Here is a 15,608-nt window from a genome sequence, read left to right on the forward strand (position 1 = left end):
AGACTATGCTTGATCCACAAAAAGCCCTCAGTAAGTAATTTCCATAATCTTTGGAAGTTCCAAATGCCAAATCCTTTTTAATCAGAATTAAAGTGTCCAGAAATTCAGCCTCATTTACAAATTACAACAAAGTTCTAAGAGAGAAAAATGAGAAAATGTCAGGATTCAGCTAAATATCAAATTTTAGACCTCTAATTTGTCACCACTTTAATTATATAAACCAATGTTGTAATGCATTTTGGAATTCAATCATACTTTTGTCCAATTAGGTCGTGAAGCTTCGTACTTCACATATACCAATTCCAACTCTTTCCCCTTCAGTATATAAAGGGCACACAAAGTCCAGAGGCTATGAAAGATCAAGATAAATATTCTGAAAATGAGGGACAGTTTTAACTTAATTTTAAGAATTTATGATACAGAAAGAGGAAACAAATGTGAAAAAAAAAACTTAAAAAGCATCTAAATATTTATGGCTTCAGGTTGGAAATAGACTTGGAATTCAAGTTTCTACTTGATTAAGAATTTCTCCTATCCTTTTGGTATGAATTTCCTTCATGGTTAAGAAAATGCACTTTCCTCATAAGCCTTAGAAATTCAGTTTAAATCAGCACTTTTCAAATTTTAACTAGGAGAGAATTCTTACTGCTTTTTTTTTTTTTTTAAAGGCCACATGATCTGGAAAATGTCACTGAGCAAAGCATAATGTTCCTGTGCTTTTAACTGAACAAAGGAGGCAACAGTATGTCCTTAACATATAACTTGCTTATAAGATTAGACGTAAGTATTAAACAGCTGTTGGGGAAAAAAATGCCATAATTCAGAAATAGCTATGTTGGGAATGCTCATCCATTTCTAGCAGATTTGAATTTAATTTTTTTACCCTTTCCCTCTTCAAAAGAAAATAAATTTATAGAGATCTACCAAAATACAGAGTACCTTTTATAAAAGATGAACAACAGAAGGCTCCGTCAATGTGGTTCAAAGCATAGTTTCTTGAAAAAGGTTAAAGGTGAAAGTGTAAAGTTCCGAGCACTTGGAGGAAAGGGAGGTAATAACTTTAAAACTATAAAAATCACCAGACCAAAAAGTGTGTGCACCTATAATGTAAAAATTCTAATAAGCACAACAAAAGTAAAACAGGATTTTCTATAATGTTATTAAAAAATATAAACTATCCTCCATATATATTAGCAATCCCAAGAAAGCCTAAATATGATTAACAAAATTCAACTTTCAAGTGATTGATATTTTTCTTTTACCGTAATCCTCTAACATAATCTTCCATAATGATTCCCTCCGCACTAGCTGGTTTTGGAATAAAACACCCACCTATACAAATTTTGATTAGACTATCACAAAAACCTTGCAGTCTAGATTTCAGAGTTTCCAGGTGGCTAGATATCTTTCCAAAATTCTAAGCCATCTTATTTTGGAAAAATCTCTACATATAGGAAATAGCAGTATTTTAAAACTATATTTAAATCCCCAAGCACTTTCACATATCTCATTTTGCCAACAGGAAATGCAAAAAATAGATTGCCCCAAATCAGCTCTTCTAATGGCATTTCCTTCGGTATAGCAGGAAGAGCACAGTTCAAAAAGCTGTGAGACCACATGACCGAAGCCTTAATTCTTTAATCCACCTGGTAACAGTGCTGCTGTACAGGTTCAATGCAACCGTGCATACAGAGGCCATAATAGAAGACTCTGCATATAGGTGATACTCAAACATTTATTCAATACTTGATTGTGTATGTACAGATTTTGGAATTCAGCACATCTTAAGGTAAGAACGTGTTTCATTTTCCTCATATTTGTTTACTCCTTTGCAGAAAGACTGATTTGCTGAGTCAAATTCCATAAGATCTCTCCTTTGAGAATAAGCCTTCACTTGCTTAATTTTTTCAAAAGATTTATTTATGGATTTTTAGAGAGAGAGCATGCACATGAGCAGGGAGATGGGCAGAGGGGGAGAAAGGGGAAGAGAGAGAGAATCTCAAGCAGACTCCCCACCAAGCCAAATGAGGGGCTTTATCTCACAACCTGAGATCTTGACCTGAGCTGAAATCAAGTGTCAGATGCTTCTCTGAATGACCCACTACTTGCTTTACATAGGTCCTAGGTGAGGGGGGTAAGGAGGAGGAAAGGAAGAAGAGGAAAAAAAAAAAAAAAAACCAAACTCGATTTTGAAGAGCAACTCTTAGTAGGAGAGAAGATACAAGGCTGTGGATAATGTGAAATAATAATTCATTTAAAAATATCTAATCAAAAAAAAAAAATAAATAAAAATAAAAATATCTAATCAGGGACGCCTGGGTGGCTTAGCAGTTGAGCGTCTGCCTTCAGCCCGGGACGTGATCCTGGAGACCCAGGATCGAGTCCGCATCCAGCCCCCTGCATGGAGCCTGCTTCTCCCTCTGCTTGTGTCTCTGCCTCTCTCTCTGTGTCTCTCATGAATAAATAAATAAAATCTTAAAAAAAAATCTAATCAAACCTATTTTGTCCACTGTCTCTATATTTCTGGAAAAAATACCATTTTACAGTAGAAGATTCAGAAATGTATACATGCAAGAAAATGAAAGTGGCCTGTTACACCATCCAAGCTTAACCGTTATGTTAGCTGTATATATTTTTATGACTATATTCATGAATTTACAAAACTGGGATCCCTTGGCTTGTACAGATTTGTTTCATGCATCCAGGGCTTAATGTTTGTGTAAACTTTTTTCTTTTACAATATCTCCATTTTGCATGACCACATATTACAGCCGAACAAAATCTCTTTGATTATTCTATTACATTTTAGCATTTAATTAACTTACACTTTTCACTCTATTACTTACAATCTGTAATTCTTTATGCACTTTGTCACAGCTCTACTTCCTTAAGCTAGTACCTATCTATCAAATCTATGGGTCAAACGTATTAACCTTTGAGGGACCTTGATATATAGTTCCAACATCATCCTCTAGAACCTTTGGTTCTCACACTACCATTTTTTGAGAGTGTAAGTTTCCTTGCAACCCAACAAATATTATTTTAAAAATAATCTTAGGTAATTTGTGGGTGGAAAAAGATATCTTAAATTGTTTTAATTTGTAAGTCTCTTGATCAGCAATGAGGTAGGGTATGATTTTGTGTATTATTTCTCTGTGACAATTTGTCAATTTTTATTGGGTTGCTTTACTAGTCAAAGTGTTTGAACTTTTCAAACAACAATACTAATTTAATTTTGATTATTTACTTGTTCATACATTTCTTGTTTGTTTTTAGCCTGGTAATGTAGTTTATATAGTCTGTGTATTGTGTACAAATATATATATATATATTTTATTTTATGGGTTCAAACTTTTTTTTTTTTGCTATTTTTCATGTTCTATATGCATAGCCTCCTTCCATTTGCAGTAATTAGGAGGTATTTTAGAATTATGTCAATGTTGGAAAAAATGGTGTCATTCATCACAGAGAAACATCTACAAGTCTCCATAAGATTGAAGCTGGGATATGAACCTGTCTCTCTTCCCCATATGGGAAAATGCTCTATAGGCAAGTCTGTCATGCTTCTTTTCCTTTTCCACAACAATGACTTCGACTTCTTGTAGGCGCAACAGTAACACCAATGAGAATTACACTGGACGGGCTCTGTTCCTAGGATATGAAATTCATAGAGCAGTAGAGTATCTAGCATAAGGAAGTAAAATTATACAGAGAAAAAACAAACTTACAAGTAAGTTTCCTAGAGGTATGGTTTCATTTAACTTTTGCCCAAATAATTTAGCCAATTACTCTACCAATATTTATAAATAATTATTTCTTCATCTACATGTGAGTTGTGTGTGCGGCATTCTTTTTCTATGTGTGCATTATTATGTATTATTTTCTTATGAATTGTTGATTGCTTCCAAGGCCATCTGCTTTTTTTTTTAATCCATCTGTTTTTGATTCTGTCATCAGTGCTGTGATATTTTAGCTTAAATTATTTTTAATTTTTGGTAGGCACGGCAAGAACCCATCATTTCTCTTCTTTTGAATGTTTTCTCTCAGTTCCCGGAAGTCACAGGGATTCTCTCTTTTTATGACGCCATGACCGCACAATCTCCTGACTGGCAATTCCTGGAAATTATAATCTCCATATGATGTATGAAGATGGAGGAAGAGGAGAGTATTAGCCTCACCACCAATGTAGGAGAGAAGAGCAGCCTGGGCCCTTAGTGATCTCTCGAGCCACCAGTCACACTGTGGGAGCCACATTGTGAATTTTGATTTTACACAGGTATGCTTGACTGCTTCACTTCAGAAAGCGAAGGACCAGTCCATCATCAGATTTTTAAAAACTCTATTTCAACACTCTAGTTTGGACAAATTCCTCCCAGACACTACATGGCATGTGTCAGTTTGGGGGTTTAGGAGGGGAGGAGGGAAGGAGGGGCGAGGGTCTTCATAAGAATCTTGTTCCAAAGTTGGGAGAAGTAAGGGATGCCCTGCTCGCCCGGCAGGTGGCATTTTTTCCCCAAGTTCCTCTGCCTTTTGGGTCTGTGATGTTTACGGGAACACCAAGTAGTCCCATCTCACAATCTGAAAATGCTTTACACCTTTCAGTGTGGGAGAGGCTCTCGGGGAGGGTCATGCACTGACCAGCACTTGTGAGCCACCAGCCAGGTAAGCCTTCAAGAGTTCTTGCAAACATGCTTTGCACTAAGAAAAATAGAAAATTAACTTCCCTTTTAATGGCATTTTGGATTATTAGTCTTCAGATAAAAATATAAAATCTCTGTTAAAAGAAAAACAGTTTGGGTGGGAGGAGAATTGGGTGTGGAGTGAAATGTTAACAAAATCTCAACTGAGATTCTTTGCTGAATCACATTTGGCATTAAGTCAGGCAATCGGTATGGATTGTATGAGGTACTCAATTTTCACTGTCTAATATTAAAGACACTAAATTAATAAGATTCTTTAAACTCTGCTTGTGGTATAATTTGTGTCTCAAGATTAAACTCTATTGGACTGGAAGGGTCTTACCACAGATAACTAGAAGTCATAGTTGGTCACCAGTTAGTCTAAGAAGTTAAAGTGAAGATTATTAAGAATATAATCATGCTTTAAATATAAATGTTTATATGCATGTGAACTAATTCACTAGGTTGTTGTTATAGGAACAAGATCTTGTCTTTGGAATTGGCAGTTGGCTTTCTTGCATTTACTTACCAGTAGTGCTTTGTTTTTGAGTTTTTATTTCATTAAAAGGAACTGAGAAATTTAAGTCACTTATAAAGCAATCCAAAGAAATAATATTCTTCTGCTATATTTCATAGCAGACAAATATTGATAGTTAGCTTGCCTAGACCTAATGGACAACTTTTTTTAATTGACTCTCCTTGACTGAGCCTTTCACTTGATCTTCGCCAAAAGGCCAAGAAGCGATTGACTGAGCCTTTCCAAAGCATTCAGTTTTCATATATTTTCTATTAATTTTCTCACTTATTGTGGTTACTTTCAGTAGAAAGCACTGAATAAATAGCATCTATTCATTTCATCTAGTAACTTACAATCCTGAGATAACTAAGTTTGGATCACATAATTGCATAAGCTTGAAAAAAGCAATTTTTTCAGGAACCAAAATAGACACATATGTTATGAAAAGGCTTCAAAACTACGGACAATGACTTTTCAAAGCGTCACTCCTTCACTTTTCAGGAAGACTGTCCCTAAGCATGTAAGAACAAAAACTTCAAGCCAGATGTTTGCAATTCCCTAGCCTTTTTTCTCTTTTCTGACCCTATACCTCCCACCTCAACCCCTAAGTGGCAGCTCTAAACTCATCCCTAGAAAGCTTCAAAACAATGTGTCTGGTTGGAAGCTGAATGATGTCTCCTAGAAGCTTATGCTATTCGGGATTTAAAAAAATAATAAAGGAACAAGAATGTGGCCTCCAACCTCCTTGAACCAGAAATGGCCTTTCAGGTTACAATGCCACTTACAGTTTCCAAACAGATGTCAAATAAGTTGTAGGTAATGGAGTAAATTTAAAACATTATTCCTGGCAGCCTTCCATGTATTTTTCTTCACACAATGTTATGAACAATAGTACTATTTGAAAGGAAGGACCAGAAATGATCTCAAATTTTGTTTTTCTCTCTTACCTTGCTGTCTTCTTTTCGGATTTTAACCTTCCAAGAAAATTCTGAGACATCTGCCTCTTTAGAGTGCCCATTTGCTTCAAGTAGTCTCAAGGGGTGAAGCCTGCTTTTAGATACCATTTTTAATACATCTCTCACCATTATTTCATTTTTGTGTGTTTGGCTCTTGGACAGACTAAAATAGTCAAAGATTAATTTATTCCATTTAGAAATATCAAACGCAGTCTGCCAATTTTTTTTTAATCACCAAAGGAATCTGTAAGTTTTGCAAATGAAGTTCACTTTCAGTACTTCAGACAGCACCTTTCCGTCTTGCATCGCGTCAAGCCTTGGGAGGCTACGACCAGGTTGTCAGTCCTCATATTTGCCTGATGGACTTGGCTCTTTCTCGTACAGCCTGCTGACCTAGTCGGCCTTTCGGTAACAGAATAGCTGCAAGTCCCCCATGGCCTCATAAGCTTCTGCGCCACACAGTTCTATTTATGTTAAACCAGACATTTCCATGTAATTTCATATTCTCTGCAATGTTTTTTTTCCATTGCCAAGTAAACTCAACAAGTGAACCTTTGAGATATTATCTTTAAAAAAAAAAAAAAAGAGAAAATCTCAGCTGTGGCAGACTAAAGGAATGGGTTTCATTTAAATGTTTCCTGTTTTCAATGCATTTGCCCCATAGAATCATTGTGTGGAACACAAAAGTCTGATTCAATTAGCAACTAAATGGTTACAATTGGATTTCAGCTCCAGCCAGTGGAAAGTACAAGAGAGCTGCACCACTGGAGAAAGGAGGATGGATGCCATTTGTATTCAGGACATTCACACGTTTTACATTGATGTACAGGACCTTTGTCACTGGACTGATGAGACAGTTGGAAGTACTGCTCAAGAGCCAGGTGCTTGACAAATAAAGAATTTATGAACTTATATACATATAAATTAATATAAATGTGTGTATAAACTTAAATATAAGCATATATATATAATTTATGGCATTAAATAAATTGAATACTGGTCATAGTCATCCATTTCTATATTGGAAATATTATACTCCGAGTCACCTACCAAGTTAAAGAACATCACACCAGAATATCAAGCTACTTAGGATGAGAACAAGTGCAAAATGAAGACAAGCTGAATAGAAGCACCTGTTGCCAATTTGTGTACACAGTCAATGTAGAGTGTTAATGACCGATTTCCAGTACTGGTATAATTTCTGTCTGCTACAGGGGTGTGTTTTTAAGTAAAGTGGAATGGAAATGGTTTATACGGTATCCCCTTAATTCTGTTCAGTCTTTTTAATCTTAAGGAACTGCACTGTTTGATGTTAATATCTCCACTCTGTTATGAGTTTATAATTGCCTCTTTATTTTCAATATTTCCTGACCCACTTGTTTTAAGTTTGATTCTTAGATTTTCTCTTCTTTTTTTAATTTTAATTTTTAATTTTTTAATATATTTTTTAGATTTTCTCTTCTAAGCTTTCATTTGCTTTCATTTACTTTAATGTCCTTTATAGTTGATTTTATTTTTCTAACATGCCCTACTCTTAATTTTATGTTGTCACTCACTGTGTTATGTTTGTTCATATGATCAACAAAATCCATTTTAACTGTCCACCCCATTTATTGTTAGGTTTTGCGTTCTCTGCTGTCATACAGAGAAGCAAGCTTTTATATGAAGACAAGATAAAAACTCCTTTCTTTAATAAAGACTGAGTATCCCCCTGCCCTTATCAATTAGATGACAACTTTAAAATAATTTATTTCTAACCTCTTGCTCATTTCCCTGCCTTTCCCCATGATTTCAGTTGACCTCCATTTCTTACCCTCATGTTTGCTAGGATCATTTAACAGCAGAGTGGATAACCTTAGTGTTCATCAACACATAGCTGCCCTTTATTTTCTATATCCCACTTCCCAGCTCCCCTGCACTCAGTTGAGGCCATGGAACATATTTGAGCCAAGGAAATGTAAGTAGAAGTCATGCGGATCATCTCTAAGCTGCGTCAGCAAAAAGCTTTTGCGCACTTTTTATAGCTTCTCTCTACCTCTCCCTGAAAAATCATGGAAAAGCACTTGTCTTAAGATGGTAGAGCCTCAGAACTTAAGTGGTTTGAAATTTGAGAGGCGTTAGAGAGGTTGGCTATCTGAGAGAGTCACCCAAGGTGAAGAGGTTTAGCATAATCAAGTGAGGACTAAGTTTTTATTATAGAAAACCACAGAAATTTTGAGGCTGTTACCAAATATGGAGGGTTCTACGCTTCCTTTATAGGAGTTCTTCTTTGACACTAGTATGGTATAGGCTCATGAACCTGCACGCTACAGAGCTTCTATTTCTTTTCTTCTTTATCTTCTCATATTTTGAATTCTGTATAACCCTTTATTTGGTTATCAGTTAATGCATTTTTCTCAATTGTTTTTCTCATGGGATAAATGAATAGTTTACATTCTAGACTCATGCTGATGTTTTATTTAGGTATGCTATCTTAGTGATCTAGAACTTTGGAGCTGTGGTCCTTTCTTCTCATTCATCTGTAGTTACCATCCCAGTCTTCTGGTCTATATTCTTACAAAGATAATTTTCTGGCCAGTTTGATGCTCTTCACTTTGTAGTAATAAATGAGTTTAATATTGTATTTCATTTTCACTTAATATTTGGCATTCAAGCCTTTTATGCAGAATATACATGTGTGTCTTCTTATCCAGCCTATAATGGAGTGAATGCTTTGAAATTTCAGATTCAAATTTCTTTCAACTCCAAAGGTGTTCCTTCTATAATTGTAGACAGCATTGAAGATGACCTCCAATGGTCCCCACCTCTTGGTATTCACAATCTTGTGGAGTCCCCTCAAAGACTGTGCCAAGGCGGATCTGTTGCAGTGTACAGCACAAATAATGGTATGTCACTTCTGAGATACAGTTGTAAGATTTTGGCTTCTCTATGGAGCACTTGCCCACTATTTCATTCTCTCTAGACCATGAATTTGCTTGAAAGAGGATACTTCAGCAACAATCAACTTCAGACATAGCAGTCTTGGCAGATGGTTCGAGAGCAAGTCAGAACTCCACCCTGCTAAGGTTCCCCTGGGTTCCCATCCCTTAGAAGCTATGAAATAATAAAATTATGTTAAGCTACATAGTTTAGAGATAATTAGTTCTATAGCAATGGACATCTAATACAATATTATTTTATCTTCAGTGTTTTATATTTTGTTCCTTAGAAGTCTTATTAGTAACACATTTAGCTTCTTAAATCTGTCGTCCCAAATGTGTTTCCTTTTTCCATCATGATTTTCAATTTTTTTTTCAATTTTCAGTTTTTTTCTGGGTTTTGAAATATTTTTGTACTTGATCTTCCAGTCAAACAACTTAAGCTTCAAAGGTGATTGTCTTCTCTCTTGCTATTTACCTACTGAGTCGTTTAATCGAGAAATCACATTTTTTAGAATTCTTATGGATCATTACTGGTAGGTAGGGAGTTGTTTGTGCAGAAACACTTGGAGGAATTCTACTTTCCCTAGATTCAAGACAAGGAAGATTCAGCTTCATTTTTGGCTTTTGAGAGTCAGATCAGTAATGTGGGACTAATATAGATTTTCCCACAGATCTCAGAAAGGTCGGCCATTTTCAACATGCTCTTCTTTTCACTGATTCTCCTCAAACTAAGATGCTATGTCTAGTCCATTGAGTAGCTAACAAGTACGATACCCTCATCACTTTTCTGTGTCATAATCCCCCCAAAAGCCAAACCTTATGTACATTCTATTCCATGTAGATTATCATGGTGGGGTTTTTTGTTTTTTTTTTTGTTTTTTTGTTTTTTTGTGCCTACTAGAGGCAAAAATAGTTGGAGCTAGAAATGGGCAGAAGTGATTTTAGACCATCATTTTCACAGCCAAATTTTGGAGAAAAAAATATTTGACTAATAATGTTTCAGTCCTTGAACCAGTCATAATATATACAAAATGCTGTTCAGTAAAAGACACTAGCTTACTGTTAGCACATAATCACTCCATAAAGAGTAACAGGCTAATTCCTGCTATAACTAACTCTGAAGTCAGGAGAAGAGAACCAGAATTTTTTTGGCCTTTCAAAGCCTAATATGTATGTGGCAAATCAGTTCTTCATTTTAAGTAATATGGAAACATACCTAATCCAAGGACCTTTTCATCTCATTCAAGTTCTTACACCTTTTTTTTTTTTTTTTTTTTTTAAATGAAGTATCTACTATATCTGAGCCTTACGCTTGGCACTTTATACAATTTTTAAAACTTCTTCAGAAATCCTCATATTGTAGTTATGATTGTTCTAATTAATGGATTTGGAGAATAAGTAGCTAGTGGTTAAAAGCACATGTTTGGAAGACAAAATGACTTATTATTTCTCCTTCTACATCTTAGATTTTTCATCAATCAGACACAGATACCAACTGTGGTATTTCAAGGAATGTTGTAAAAATTGAAAGTGGAGGCCAAGGAAGTCAAAGTTGCCCTTGGTGATGCAGAGAATATTGTGAAGTGCGCAAAATATTTTCAGGGTCAGGGTTTTCTGTGCAGGCAGCAAGTCAAACGTCCTCAAAAGCTGAAGAGAAATGAGTTTCTATCAGTTCAGAAGTATTGACCACACTGATATCTTCACATACAGGCTTTAGTGCTTAGAGTACTAAAGCACTCTAAGGATGATGAAGCAGTATTTTGCTCAAAAAAGTCTCTTTTTTTCTAATCATTTACAATCCAGTTCAAGAATCTGCCAAATCCTGAATAATGATGTGAGAGCTCTCAACTTCCACCCGTGCCATTAAAAGTCAGAGAAAACAATGTTCAGTTTCAGCTGCACAGAGTTTTCACTGTGAGGCACACAAAGAATATCTCAAACGTCACATCGTACCCACCAACTTACGGCCATAATGATATTTGTGTCAACAAAAGAAGATAACCAGCATGTGTGTCGGGAGATGCTGTGCAAAACAAGAACACACGTGGGTGACTGCCTGGGTGAGGCCCACTGTGCAAGCAGCCCCAGCTGAAAAAAATGGTGGCTGGACCCCCCCGAGGCTGCAGCACTCCTGGCATCCTCCACTGGACAAAAGTAGCAACACTGGTGATGATAAGAAGTTTCAAAATTACCTCTGGTCACAATTCTCTTTTGTACCTATTTCACTGTGAGACTGGCAGCCATGTCTTTACAAGGATGACAAGGTGACTGATCGGTCCTGGGGGGATGACTGAGAGACTTCCACATGAGAACGCTCACGTATTCAAGGCAGTAGCAGGGATGCTGAGGAAGGGGAAATCCTTCCTCCATGAAAGGACATGGATGACATTAATGTGTCACCGTGGAGATGCTAGAGTCTGAGCCAGCCCATTATGCCACAGGTCAAAAGTCATAAGCAAACCACACATTAGTCATCCAGGGCTTGACAGTCCAAATATACACCCAGAAAACTTTGAGGCCAACTTCCTATGAAAGGAAAAGTTTCATCTAAGTGCTTAGAGAGTAAGTCCTTGTGTTTGGAAATTCTGGGGCTTACCGTGTTCCTTCTTTCTCACCCTGCACTTTTCCCCTTCAATTCCATTAGTGTGATATTCCAGGGTAATTTTTACTTTTCATTTTCAAAAGGGCTGTATGGTTTCTTGAGATGGTTCTAATTTGAGTCTGTAAAAGGAGAATTCCTTCAACTTTGCATTGAAAGACAATATTCCAAGTAAGCATCATCTATTTATGATTGAATCCCCTCTTCCTCCATGGTCAACTCTCAGTGTACTTCCCAAAGATATAAACTGAAAAATAATGATATAATAATACTCTCCAAACCCACTTTATGTGCAATGGTTCAAAAACATGAATTTAATTTCACTAATCAGTTAAAAAAAAAGATTCTAAAGAACAAATGATGGGGGGAAATTCTTTCAGGCATCTTGGCCAGTTATTTAGGTCTTCCAAAACGTTTATCTTGTAGAGAATTATTAAAGCAAAAAAGGATAACACTTGGGTATTTTTAAAATATTTCTTTTTCTGGGGTGCCTGGGTCATGCAGTTGGTTAAGTATAAGACTCATTGTTCCAGCTCAGGTCCTAATCTCAGGGTTGTGAGATCAAGCCCTGTGTTGGGATCTGCACTTAGTACAGAGTCTGCTTGAGACTCCCTCTCCCTCTATCCCCACCCCCACACTCTCTCTTCTTCATATATATAAATCTTTTAACAAAATATTTCTTTTGCCTCAGTGACTTTTCAATTTTTTTTGTCAGGCTTAGCTCTCAAATATTCATGATGCACCCAAGCTTTTCCATAACTATTTGGTTCACAAGGAACTACCAGATAGTGATTTGAGTCTTTTATGTTTTTGTGTGTTTAAGGAGGATATCTGTGTATATGTGTGGTAAGAGTATTTAAAATTGCTATGTGTGTTAAGACTATTTAAAATTGAAATCTTAGTATACACTATTATTTGCTGTTTCTTATATTGTTCGGGGTGCTTTGCATATAGGTATTAATTTAATCCCCCCAACATCATATAAGGATGGTAATGTTATCTCCATTTTAGAAATGAGGATGCGGAGGCACATAATAAATTTCCCTAGGGATGCCTGGGTGGCTTAGTGGTTGAGCACCTGCCTTCAGCTCAGGGTGTGATCCTGAAGTCCTGGGATCGAGCCCCACATCAGGCTCCCAACATGGAGCCTGCTTCTCTGCCTATGTCTGTCTCTGCCTCTCTCATGAATAAATAAATAACATTTTGAAAAAATTAAAAACAACAACAACAACAACAACAAATAAATTTCCCTAAACTATAGAGCTGACACCTGCTATCAATGAGATATAACCAGGGCACCTAGTTCTCAAGTTCACTATTAACTCCCCAGCTATTGAGTGAAAACCATTTACACTGTATTTCTTTTTGACTCCTTAATGTAGCTCAGGTTGCAGCCCATGAGCTGTCTGCACATTATTTTGGTTCCTGGATCTACTCATCTACTCTATAAATGAGGGTGAACACTTGTTCACTATTAATGCTGAATCTGCTGGATTCGCCTGCCCTTTGTTCTAACAATAGGTATACTTAGATAGGAACCTAGAAATAAACAAATAAACAAAGCAGGAAAAAACAAAAAACAAAAAAAACAGGATCATGACCCGAGCCAAAGGCAGACACTTAACTGACTGAGCCACCCAGGCACCCTCAATATCTGTTGTTTTAAACATCCCAGTTTGTGGCCATTGGTTACAGCAGCCACAGGAAAGTAATTGAATACCTAAAGGGTAGTCAGAAAAAGTTGGAGAGAGATTTAGGAAGTGGTTATTGCACACCAGAGGAAAGGAAACTCACAGGGATCTGTAGGGAGCTTGGCAACAGTCATCCATGGTCATGTAGAAAATAAGAAACAAACCCATGAGCTCAATAGGCTGGGTAAGGAGGTTTCAGGACAGGAGCTGAGGTACACATGGCTTCCCTTAGCTGCCTACAGCAGAATATGAGAGCAGAAAGACTAACTAGAAATCAAACTTTCTTCAGTTTTCAAAACCAGCAATAGAAGCCTGAGGAAAGCATTTCCAGCCAGAAAAGACTTCTCAAATAAGAAAGGGTTTTTCGTATAATTATCAAAACCAGAGTGCTAGCAGAAAAATATTGTCTCAGAACACAGAGGAAACCTTTGGTTAACTGTGAAGACCATCATGAAGACATCAGAATGATGTTTGTCCGTGACCCGTAGACATGTTCAGAAAGACAAAAGCCTTCTGGTGGCCCCCAAGGTGTGTCTCTGTTAAGAGAAAAAAAAAAAAAAATCAGCGTTTCTAAAAATGTTAAGGATGCTATTCCACAGAAGTCACATGGGAGGCCCAAAACAGAAATGGGTTTATCTCTAAGAGATTTGTGAATATGGATTTTATCTAAAGGGCTAAGCTCATACATTGACATATAACAAATCCACAAAGTTCTTAAAGAAACTGTCTTGCTGAGACTAAAAGGGATAGATAGAACAAAATGGGGGGGGGGGGGGGAAATCCTTAAATCCCTGAGCTACAGATAAGATACAAGATAAAAACAAAAATAAATAAAATTCTGTTTAGCTGTCAACATAAGCTGTGGCTTATGAAAAAGTATGACTCAAGTTGAATGAAGAGCCCAGGATGGACCCAAAAGCCAAAGGAACATGTCTCAGGTTGTAAGTTTAAGCCTTATTCCAGGGACTGGAACCATAATCCCTGCTGGATTTCAGAATTGCTATGGAACAGTGGGCCTATTGTTGCATCAGAGGGTCTGCTCTGGTTATCCTAATCTGTTTATCTACTGTGTATTTGCTGCTTTGAGGACCCACAGCCTGTCTCTTCTGTTCACAGATCAGATTGAGAGATACCACACTTGAGGAACTGTATCTATGGTGTCTTATCTACATACTGCCCGGTTAAGATGACAAGATTCTGGGTCTTAAGCCTGAGGTGGAAATTAAAATAGAAGGAGATGTTTTGGGGTCTTGAGAGACAGTGACTATTTTGCATGTCATGGGATATGAATTGCTGTGGCCCAGAGGGTGAACTACGGTGTGCCATATTTCCTAAAGCAGGTCACCAAATAGATCCTGTCCAAAATGCTTTCCCGAAATGTGCTTTGCTACCCTCCCATCAAGAAGCAAAATCTATTACCCTTCTCCTGTCCTTAAATTTGGATGGATTTCTGGTTGCTTGAATCAACAAGGCACAGTGTGGGGCCGTGATAGGACTTTGGGACTGAGTATAAAACCATGCTGCCCTTATGGGCCTGGTCATTTGAAACACTCACTCTGGGCACCGCCTCTCTACTATGGTCTCTCCCAGAACCTAACCACTATGCCGCATGCATCACAGCCCCCACGGGGAGGTCATGAGTTGTTGTACCAGTCAACAGTCCCAGCTGAGTCCAGCCTTTGAGTCATATGAGCCCAGACACCAGCCATGTGAGTTAGAGAGCCTCCAGATGATTCCAGCCCTCAGATACTTGAAACTCCCTGAGCTGAGGCCCCAGACATTATGCAGCAGACACAAGCCAGCCCTGCTTTGCCCTATCTGAACTCTTGACCCACAGAATCAGTGAACATAATACAATTATTGTTATATCACAGTAGTAAAGATAGATAGTTGTATAATAAGGATAGATTACTTTTTTTAAAGGAGGAGGGATTACAGAATGTTGCAGAGGGGGACAGACAGCAACACTGTGAATACTTTTATTCATGTGCAGCAGTTAGGCTTCTGGAGGAGGAGAAAGTTCCTGCAAAGGCATAATGAGGCCAGTTAGTGCTGTGTGCATTACACACAGCTCATGAGTTCTAACGGCAAAACCAAGTATGTGCCCAAGAGCAGCACGGAGGAAGCTTGCCCATCAACATATTTTTGTGTCAGACAGATGCTTGACAAAATGTAAGCAAGTAGTTTGTTTTTAAGTCCGCCCGATTTGCCAAAATACCAATGATGTTTTAAGCATGGGGGTTGG

At 37.3% G+C, this 15,608-nt stretch overlaps 2 long non-coding RNA genes across 5 annotated transcripts in view; one reads left to right on the top strand and one right to left on the bottom strand.

Annotated features, from left to right (window-relative positions):
• Positions 1-1,590: 1,590 nt before the first annotated feature.
• The window catches only part of LOC106559853, a 38,273-nt gene continuing 24,255 nt past the window's right edge, over positions 1,591-15,608 (top strand). Inside the window, exons 1-6 of the long non-coding RNA XR_005371679.1 lie at positions 1,591-1,789; positions 3,606-3,730; positions 4,048-4,276; positions 4,603-4,662; positions 6,882-9,037; positions 10,877-11,635. This is a non-coding gene — a long non-coding RNA (uncharacterized LOC106559853). The remainder of the gene's footprint in view (positions 1,790-3,605; positions 3,731-4,047; positions 4,277-4,602; positions 4,663-6,881; positions 9,038-10,876; positions 11,636-15,608) is intronic.
• On the bottom strand, positions 2,423-15,166 carry LOC102152332. Of its 4 annotated transcripts, none has more exons than XR_005371677.1 (5): positions 15,014-15,166; positions 13,790-13,899; positions 11,670-11,794; positions 6,144-6,718; positions 2,423-3,651 (listed from the first exon to the last, which is right to left on the bottom strand). It is a non-coding gene; the product is annotated as an uncharacterized LOC102152332 (long non-coding RNA). The 4 variants fall into 4 exon arrangements; XR_005371678.1 differs by lacking the exon at positions 15,014-15,166 and adding an exon at positions 14,247-14,353; XR_005371676.1 differs by lacking the exon at positions 15,014-15,166 and adding an exon at positions 14,050-14,341.

Source organism: Canis lupus, chromosome 16 (assembly GCF_011100685.1).
Source record: "Canis lupus familiaris isolate Mischka breed German Shepherd chromosome 16, alternate assembly UU_Cfam_GSD_1.0, whole genome shotgun sequence".
NCBI lineage: Eukaryota > Metazoa > Chordata > Mammalia > Carnivora > Canidae > Canis > Canis lupus.